This window comes from Anas acuta, chromosome 9, assembly GCF_963932015.1.
Source record: "Anas acuta chromosome 9, bAnaAcu1.1, whole genome shotgun sequence".
Lineage (NCBI taxonomy): Eukaryota > Metazoa > Chordata > Aves > Anseriformes > Anatidae > Anas > Anas acuta.
This window is the reverse complement of record NC_088987.1, coordinates 11,376,651-11,386,257: the sequence shown is the minus strand read 5'-3', so window position 1 is coordinate 11,386,257 and position 9,607 is coordinate 11,376,651.

Here is a 9,607-nt window from a genome sequence, read left to right as displayed (position 1 = left end):
TGGCATTTGTCTGTAGAGACAATGGGAACTTTGACTGCTTCTCAATGTCTTCTTCCATGCCATATTTATTACTCACATGGTGCCGGAGCTGTGTATGCTATGCTGGGAACATCACGTGAGGGAATTACATGCTTGTTTGTACCGGTTGGGTATTTCAAAGGAGTAAGAGCTTCAAGATGTTTTTGGAATAGCACCATCCTGTTGGATTTCTGGGCTTCTGCAACTCAATCAGAAGCTGTCTGTGCTAATGCCGTTTATCAGATTCAATTTCTGATTTACACAAGCATTCTTTGTAATAAATCTGCCTTTGTCTTCTGTACTGCTCTGAGCATACATGCAGTGTATTAAAGCATTCCAAACTCTGACAATGGAGATCCCAGAAATAGCCAATAGAGCTGGTAACAGCTGGTGGTAAATGGTTGTGAAATATTCATACAAGCTCAGAATCTTTTTTAATGAGGCCAAAGCAGAAATGGAGGTGTTACTGAAGAAAAGAGGTTAATGCATCACTTCTTAAGATCAAGTCCCAGAAGTACCAGTAACTTCCTGAAGATGCTCAAAAGTAACAAATTTTTACAAATTTAGGTAGGGAACTAGACTGAAAGCTAGAGCCTTTGTCTTGAATGCCTAGACATTGACTAACTTCAGGGCAGATAGTGACCTGTGAATATTGTAAAATTGTCTCAGAGTTTTGGCAAAAGACCTCTAGAAGCTGCCAACAGAAGCAGCACCTTCTTCCAGGGTTTTACATCAGTGTCCACCTGAAAAGGCAGTCAACCCTTGCAGTGCAAAACCTTTCAAGTAGTCAGGGTCCTGCCAGCAAGTCACACCAATGTGTGTGTGTGTGTGCCATCAGGGTCTCTCTCCTCTGTTGGAGGCTGCTTGCATGCTTTACCTTCACACCCACCTTCAGTGAGAAGATGCAGGTGTCCTGCAGAGCAGAGAGGTGCTTGCAATGGGTCCTCTCTCCCTCTCTGCCCCCAGGAAAGGCTGCTCTCAGACAGTAGACCTAGACTAAGATCTCCAGTGTTTATGGCCACCTGTGCATGTCTGCTCTTTTTGAGCTTTGAGTTGCATGAGTCTTAATATTTATACCCTATCCACGAGGTTTTGCCTCTCACAAAATTTCTCTAAGCTTTCCATAAGCCCCACCACTGAATTCAAGTAAAATTCCCCTTCTCAGTCATTCTGCTCAGGTGTCTGCTGCCCCTGCAGAAGTCCCAGAGGAATATGATTGTTCTTCACAGGCCTGGTCCAAGTGCACCCATTTTTCAGAGAGGGCTACAATTCACCCCGCCAGCCACAGAATTGCAGCAACCATGTTTCAGCTGGGACTTTGCATCCGTATGGGCAACTGACCTGGGCTTTCAAAAAACTGGCCCTTTGATTGCAACACAGAGTCGCAAGGATTTCCTCATTATCCTCATTTATTAGATTCTTCATTCCTTCAACCCCACAGGCTCTTCAGTGTGCTTGGTTGCCGTTTCCTTGCTTCCAGAAGCCCAGCCTGTGACAAGAGTTTGTTCTTCTGCAGCACGTTCCTTCCAGCCCTGCCTGCAGTCCCTGTAGAAGCCTTGCACACTATGGCATCTGCATCAGTGAGCAGAAAGTGAAAAACACTTTTGTTGAGCCTCATGTGCTTGATTGGAAAACATCCCAACTCCTACAGCTTTTTTCAGAAAAGCCCTGCCTGGATTCCTAGCATACTGCGTCAGGGACTTGGTGGTTTTAGGGTCTACAGCTCTTAAAAAGGCCAGGAGCCCCTGGCCATGGGAAGCTGGGGATGCTTCTGCTTTGCTGCAATAAGGTGCAGCCAAGGGCTGAGTACCAGGCAGTCCCTGCTGGCTTTGTCTTGGGGCACAGAAGCTGCCCTCTGCTCTTTTCTGGTCCATCAGCCAGGCCCAGGAGGAGGTTTCATATCAGGAACCAGAACTTTGTTGTTAGGTTTCCCATATTACAGTATTTTTGTGTGATCATTTTTCCCTTGCTCCAAACCATAATCATTTTATTAAAAAAGGATTTTCTCCCTAAACCCCTTACTTTCCATCTGTCTCCAAAACTTCTCCTCTATAGTAGCCCATGCCTTCCCTGAGGAAGGACTTTTCCAAAGCCCTGGCATCACCAGCTCCATCTGAGCATACCAGGCTCTTCCTGGCCAGAGCTGCCAGGCTGGGCCATGTCAGCTGCTGGCACATTCTGGGTCATTGCACAAGTCCTGTTTGTACCCTGATATTTATGTACTTCCCCTACCCCATCACCAAACACCATGCTTGTGGAAGGTACATCACCAGCTTTTGCCCAGGAAGGTGGAGGATGTCCCTGCCATGACAAAAGGGCGGTGTTTTCACATCAGGGCTGAGAACAAAACATCACAGCTACAGAGCTACATTGGCATTTCCAGCAATGACCTCCAGGACTGAGGGGTACAAAACCAGCATACCTAGGCCCTACAGTTTGCAAGCAGCTTTCCATGGGAAAAAAAATAAATAAATAAAAAGAGAGCTGAGGCTGTGCTGCAGGAGGCAGGGAGGGAAGCACAGCACGCAGCAGCTCGTGCCAAGCTTTCCTACTTCCCTTTGTCCTGGGAGAGACTCAGCTATCCGAGAGCTGCCCAGTGCTGCCTCTTGTTTCCTCCTGCCATGGATTCACCTCCTGCTGCAGGGCAAGGGCTGTTATTTTTAATTTCAGAGCTGCACAGCTCGGTTCTGCAGGCGGGAGGGGAGGGATGCTGGTGCTCCCAGCCCCGCACTCCTGCCTGCCTCCAGAGCCAGCTCCCCCAGCAGGACAGCAGCAGGGGAGCCGTGAAAACAAGCTCAGCCAAGGGAAAAAAAAAAAAAAAAAAGGCAAGAAATAGCATTCTTATTACAAGGTAAACAGCATTAACTCTGTCTTGGGGGAGTAGGAACAACACAGCCGTGATAGACTTTTCTGCCCACAGCCCTGGACAGGCGCTGGAACGCACTCCACCCTCCGCTTGTGTAACGCTTCCCACGCTGCAGCTGTAAATAATCATTTACCTGTGTGTGCTCCCCTTTTGCTGCTTTTTTAGAGGGGACTTTTTTTTTTTTTTTTCCTTAAATGCAGGCAGCCACATGGATGTGTGTGTGTGCATGGACGTGTGTGTGCCACCGGCCACAGGTCAGAGCAGGAGCTGGTGGCCCCGGGTTGCTCTTTCAGGCAAGGCTGCCAGCAAGGGGGATGGGACAGTGTGGGCTGTGTTGGTTGTTTTTCCAGTGAAAAGAGCTCAAGGGTTCATTTTAATTTTATTCTGATTTTTTTTTTTTTTTTTCCCAGACCTGTGATAGGATTTCTCCACACTTTGCACTTCCCTGGAAAAGGCCTGGTAAAATCATATCCGCCAAAACACGCCTGTCTGCCAGGCAACAAACTTGTTTACCTGATTCAGGTGCTCTGGGGGGGGGCTGTTTGAGCCCTCCATTACTGCAGGTGCTCAGAAAACAGGGGACAGCATGGGGATGCCAGACCCTCCCTGTGTGCATTTTTTATGGGTGCAACACAGCACAATAAAGGCCTTTGGGGGTACACATGGGATGGAGGAGGAACAAACCCCCCCATGTCACTGCCTTCCTTCAGGGAGGGATGTGATCGGTCTGCACAAGAGGGAGTCTGATTTACAGTGCCCTGTAATTTGCCGATGCCGTAATATGTTTAGCTTGGGGAAAAGGCTCTGTTGATGTTAACCTGCCCGCTCACATTGGAGCTGAGCTATGTTCTATTGGCACGAAAAACAACAACAGGCTGGGCCAGGGCTGGGTCGGCCTTGCAAAAATAACGGGGCTGGAGCTGAGCTACCAGGGCTGCCTGGAGGTAGGAGCAGCCCGCTGAGCCCTCCGGGGCCGGGCAGTGTGTATGCCATCCTGGCACCTGCTGCAGCAATGCTGGATCTTCAGTAAGAGATACTGCCCAGGTTAATTAGATCCAGGGTATCAGCACTGGATCAAGTAATATTTCCCAAAACTCTGGAACTGGCCCGAAATCACTGGTGATACCATCAAAAAGCAAAGCTCCAGCCCCCGCCTGCAACCTGTCCCCTAACTGCTGCTTTTAGATTCCAGATGTTGATGGCAATTATACAGTTAATAACAGCGAGAGCAGCAGTGAATGATCTCCAGGCACAGACCGGGGTGCCATGGCAATACACCTCGCACAGATACCAGGCAGAGAGCGAATAATTGCTGCGCTGTCAGCCAGTCCTGCTTTGGGATACAACATTGTCGTGGCTCAAGCATACCTCCCCATTTGCCTACCAGATTTGTTATCGATAATTACTTACACCTATGCAGCCCTGGGACTGCTCCAGGCTGCCTGCTTCCTTTTGCAGGGTAAGCCTACAGGACTAAGCCCTGCAGACAGAGAAAATACTTGTCTGAAATACAAGCCAACACGGAGTATTTATCTCCACGGGACTTACTGGCTCTTTATTTTTTATCTGCACACCTCAATTCCTCATCATGCAGCTCCTGAGTAGTGCAGGAGATGTGTACATGCTGCTTGTAGGTTGGCAGCAGGCAAACTGTAGCCCCAAATCTTAAACCCCTGAGAAGTGCCTGCAGACCCAGGAGGCTTTGAAGCTTTTATTTTGTCTCTGCTGGTGCTTCTCCTCCTCCTCTACAGATGAGTTGCTTGGCTCAGGGTGCTGGATAGGATGATGGTGACTGGAGCAACCCCAGGCAGGGAGCAGGGCTGAGACCCCTCAGCTCAGGGGCAAAACAGGGATGTGGGGTGGTAGGTTAGGACCGTGATTTTAGTGCTGGTGAGCCCCAGGGCACTGCAGGCCAGCAAAGCTCACAGGCTTTCTGCAGAATTTCTTAGAAACTGGAACATAACATAACTAAGATTTTGTCTGGAGTTTTACTGGAGGCAGGGGCCAAGGCTGCAGAAAAATGACAAGCCTTTCCTTGCACACACCTAATTCTGCTAAAGGCATGAATTATTCCTGACACAGAGCAGCTCTTATCACCACACCACCACGCTTTAATAGGAATTTCCTTACAATCTTTCCCCAGAACCAGATTCAGGCCAGTTTTGATATGTGATGACATCATGACCCCTGTTTAGGAGCCGGCAAAAACTGCAGCGATAGAATCACATTTTGTGTGAACCTTTTTCCAAAGAAGACAGGTCAGGTGTATCAGATTGAGTTAAAAACATCAATTACAACAATAATAGTAGCTCAAAATGCAACAGGCCTCTTAGGACTTGTTTGTTACCCTAGATCACAATGTCAATATTGCAAAAGTGTATTTTGTTTCCATCATAATCAAGTTGTCTAGCACTGAATAATGGGCTAGTGGAGGCTGCCTCTTTTTATCTTGGCATGCACAGTGTTTAGCAGTGTGTGTCAACACAGAGAATACTTGAAGGATTGCATGGCTTTGTCTGCTTGGGCCCCCAAACATGAGGGCTCTGGAGGGGATTCAAGCTGATCCGTAAAGTACCTGGTCCAAGTCTGTTCACCCCCTCCTAATACTGGCAAACTTGCTTATCTGTGCCCTGGCTTTCAGAATTTAGCCCTCCCTTTCCTCCTATTCTTCACCTGGATAATGAAATCTGTACTGTGCGAAAGGGGCAGTGACAGGGTGCCTGTAAATTGGCAGAGTTTCCCATCAGTGCCCTGCTAGCCCTAATTCCTCCAGGATCGCACAAACACCGTCGTTCCCCAGCCCCTCTGATCAGTGGCTTTGGTTTAGCTGTGTCAGGTGCTGTGCAAACAGCTCCGAGCTGGAAAATAAATAAATAAATAAATAAATAAATAAATAAATAAATAAAGGATTGTATCAAGGGTGGGACAGAATGAAATGTCTGCATTTCAGTGAGTTTGCTCATGCCTGACTGAAGGCCAGTAAGGGCTCTGTGAAGCAAGTAGTGTGGTGTCCAGCATCCCTGAGCACACACCACGAGCTGCAGCACCCGAAATCCCCTTCAAGAGGCACCTTGACTGTTCATAACATTTTTAAAGTTTACTAGTGCCAAAGTGGACAGTACTCAGAAGATAAATCCTATGGGGTTTGTTAAAAGCACAGCTTACAACAGGCTGGGGAAATTCTCTGCACTGGAAGTGTCTGGAGACAGGGGGCGGAGGAGGGGGTCTCGTTTCTCTGGCTGTGGTGTGGTCACTCCTGGAGAAAACCAGGAGCTAGGCAGCCCTTAGTTTGTATCAGCAACCACTTCTTGGTTCCTAGGCACACATCCTGGGTCTGATCACAGCCCTGTCCCTGGTTTGGTTGGTTAGACATTCCTTATGGGATAGCTGGGGGTCACACAAGAAGTGCAGGGCATGCCCTGCTCCCTTCCTGCCAGGGAGATTTGCAAGAAGAGTAACATGAGTGTTTCTCTGAAGGCATTTAGAGAAAGGCATTGTCTGGGGTCCTTTTTCCCCTGTGACATGGGCAATTTTGATTCAAATCTCCTGGAATAATAGGAGGTAAAAGAGGTGATTACAACATCCATGATTTCCCATGGGAGATTCTTCCAGGACTCTCTATTTTTTTTACATATGTTATTATCTTTTCACAAGAACTGAAAGAATTTCAGAAGAAATGCTGATAAAAGCAAACTAAACACTTTTCCTTCTCCCTCGGGAATTCATCTGCAAAACAACTCACAATGCAGCAGGCCAGAACCGGAAGGCTCCTCTCGGAGCAGTGCCTGTTCCACTTAAGAGCAATCGAGGTGATTTCCTATTAGAGGCTGCTTCTGCTCAGCAACTCTCGTGGTGTTTTCCTTCCCAGGACGGATGGCTGCACACGTTTGCAGAGCCCACAGGTGCACCTGCTGATGGATGGACTCACTGTAAGGTGCAGGGGGGGGAAATGGTGCTCCTGGCAAGTACAGCACCTGGCTGGGCAAGGTCTTTGGGTCTGCTCCTGATGCTGCTGACCCCCAGCACAGGGTCCTTTGCTTCCCTGTGCCCCTGTGATACTGCAGTCTTCTCCATGACAGAGGTTTCTTTTCTCCTGGTGGATGCTTGTCTGTGAATTTAGGTCTGGCGAAAGACAAAAAACTCCAAATGACAGAGGCTGCTGTGTGCACGCAGACCCAAGAATGGGGTGGGGGCAAAGTCAGCTTCCCACACCTTGTCCCTGGCCGACCAGCACAGGTGGGAAGGGAGGCTCTGGGCTCCATCCAGCCCCAAACCTGTGAGGTGGCTGAGGCTGGTTACTACAATGACAATATCTCCTTCCAGAGGAGACGAGAAGAATGCAGTGGGTGCAATCTGGGACCTGTTCCCACACCCATCTGTGTATACTTACACTCATTCAGCTCGAAAGTACAATTAAGCTTGATGGTAGCAATTAAAAAAAAAAAAAAAAAAAAAAAAAAAAAAAAAGAGCACCAGTATCTGGTCTTACTCATCTGTGAAAACCAGTTAGAGAGATTCTGTTACAGATGATCAGGGAAATTTTAAGCTGACTGTTGAAGCTAGGCTCTCGGGTTAATGTCTTTTGGAAAGGCTGCACTAGTGTGTCAGAACACAGGGCATCCTGGCACAGGCAGCCTTCCCACGGGGTGAACTTAAACAGTTCTGAGAGAGGAGAATGGGTCTCCTTTCTGACCAGGACCTGCACAAGTGTCTTTATGCAAGCATGCACACTTGTGGGTGACATATGCATGGTGGGCTAACTGCAAAGATGGGTGCCAGAAGGTTGGAAATGATCACAGCATCTGCTAGTAAAAGGGGTTTCTTTCATAAGGGTAATGAAAGCTTGGGACTGCTGCCATTTGTGGGGCAATTTCTGTTATTTTTATGTGGGTTTCCCACTGGGAAAAAGGCTAAGTCCACTTGTTTGTTATAACAGCAAAAGAAGGGAAGAGGTTTTCCTCTTATCCTGCTATTACAGCTACCTTTGTCATCACATCCCTTTCCTCAGCTGGTTGAGGTCTGTATTCAGAGCAGCAAAGATCTTGTCCATAGTTACCGTTCAGTAAGCAGCAACAGGCTACGGCCAACTCTTATCTAGATTAAATTAAGCAAAACAGCAGATCAGAGACATAACACGTTTACCTTCCCCTACACCGGTGCAGGAAGGGGTGTGTCGGACCCCATCAAGAAAGGGGCCCACTTGGTTCTGGTCACAGAAACTCATGGCTGTGGCTGATGGAATAGAAAGCTCATGAGTCCTGAGCTGAAATGTCCTCAGTGAGGCTGCCGAGCTCCTGGCAGTACCAGTGGTGAGCCCCTGCTTCGTCGGGTGCTCACGTCAGTTCACATCCAGAAAAGATCCCGATCTCTCCTGACCGTTCCTAGCTGAAAATGCCATCAGATTTTCAGGTCTGAAAATGCCCTGTGGCAGCCTGCGGCTACAGACTCTCACCACCCACCAAAACTTTCAGCTGAGCCCTGTCTCCGGATGGATAAACAAGGCACCTGATCCCCATCCAGAACAACCGTCACTCCCGAAAACGAAAGCAAGCTTATTTCCTGATCTAAACTGCTCGTTTCCCGACATAATATTCGGGGCTGTGAGTCACCCAGGAGGACTCTCCCCTTTTCCGTTAAGGTCAGGAGCAGTTTCAGTGGGGAGCAGGCAGGGCGCCAGGCTAAGCTGGCAGCAGGGTGGGAGGAAGGCTTCCTGCCTCTGCCTCTGCCACAGCCCCTGCGTGTCCCTGGCCTTGATAAGTCCGACTGTGAGCTCAGCTGCATGGTGGCAAGGAGGGGATGACTCCCCTGGACTGTAATCTCAAAGGAAGTCAGGTGAAAAAGACCAGCAGCATTTGCCTGAGCCTTTTTTTTTTTTTTAGATGATTCTTTTCTGATGCAAATAACTCAGTTTAATAAAGGTAGGTGCTGCCCCAGGACTCAGTGTAATTTGGGTCACAAATGAGGGATGACTGGGAGGCAGGGAGCTTCACCTAACTTTAGAAACAGTTTCATCTCTCTCTTCCAGCTAAAACAATGAGGACTTTTCTTTGTGCTCCTGTTCTCAGACAAACTCCCTTTGTTCTCATGCAGTTTCTCCTCCCCTGGAATTTGCTGTCCCAAGTGCCTCGCTGGGTCATGTTCAGGCTTGCTCCCATGCCAGCATCTCAAAAATCTGATGAAACCTTCACGATCCCCACTCCCCTTGTACGTTTGTACCCAGCTACACAAAGAGAAAGCCGCGGAGCCAATTTCCTGCAGGAAAAACATCAGCCAGCAGCGTGGGGCAAGGAGCTGGGAGTGGAGAAACCACCTGCTGGAGCCAGGCCAGGTGGAGCAGATAGTGAGGCTGTCGGGAACAGGACTGCCTGGCCAGGGATGCGGGAGGCTGACGGGTGATGTACCAGGCAGGCACGCCTGGAGGACACCGGAATAGCCACCGGCCCAAAGTTAGGAAGGTCAGGGCACTCCCTCACGGGCCATTTGCAGCCTCTGAACCAGCCAGAGCAGGAGCACAAATGAAATCCTCCACCTCTCACGTGGACACCAGCCCCTTTGCTCCAGCTGATCCTATTTTTGGCTTTGGGCACGCCTGCGGGAGAGGCTGGGGAAGTGAAGTGCCCGTGAAGTGAATCCCTGAGACCCTGAGCTGCTCCTTTGCAAGGCTCAGCTCCTGGGCACCTTGTCACAGCTGGGTGACAGCTTGGGGTGTGCTGGGCTGGGGAG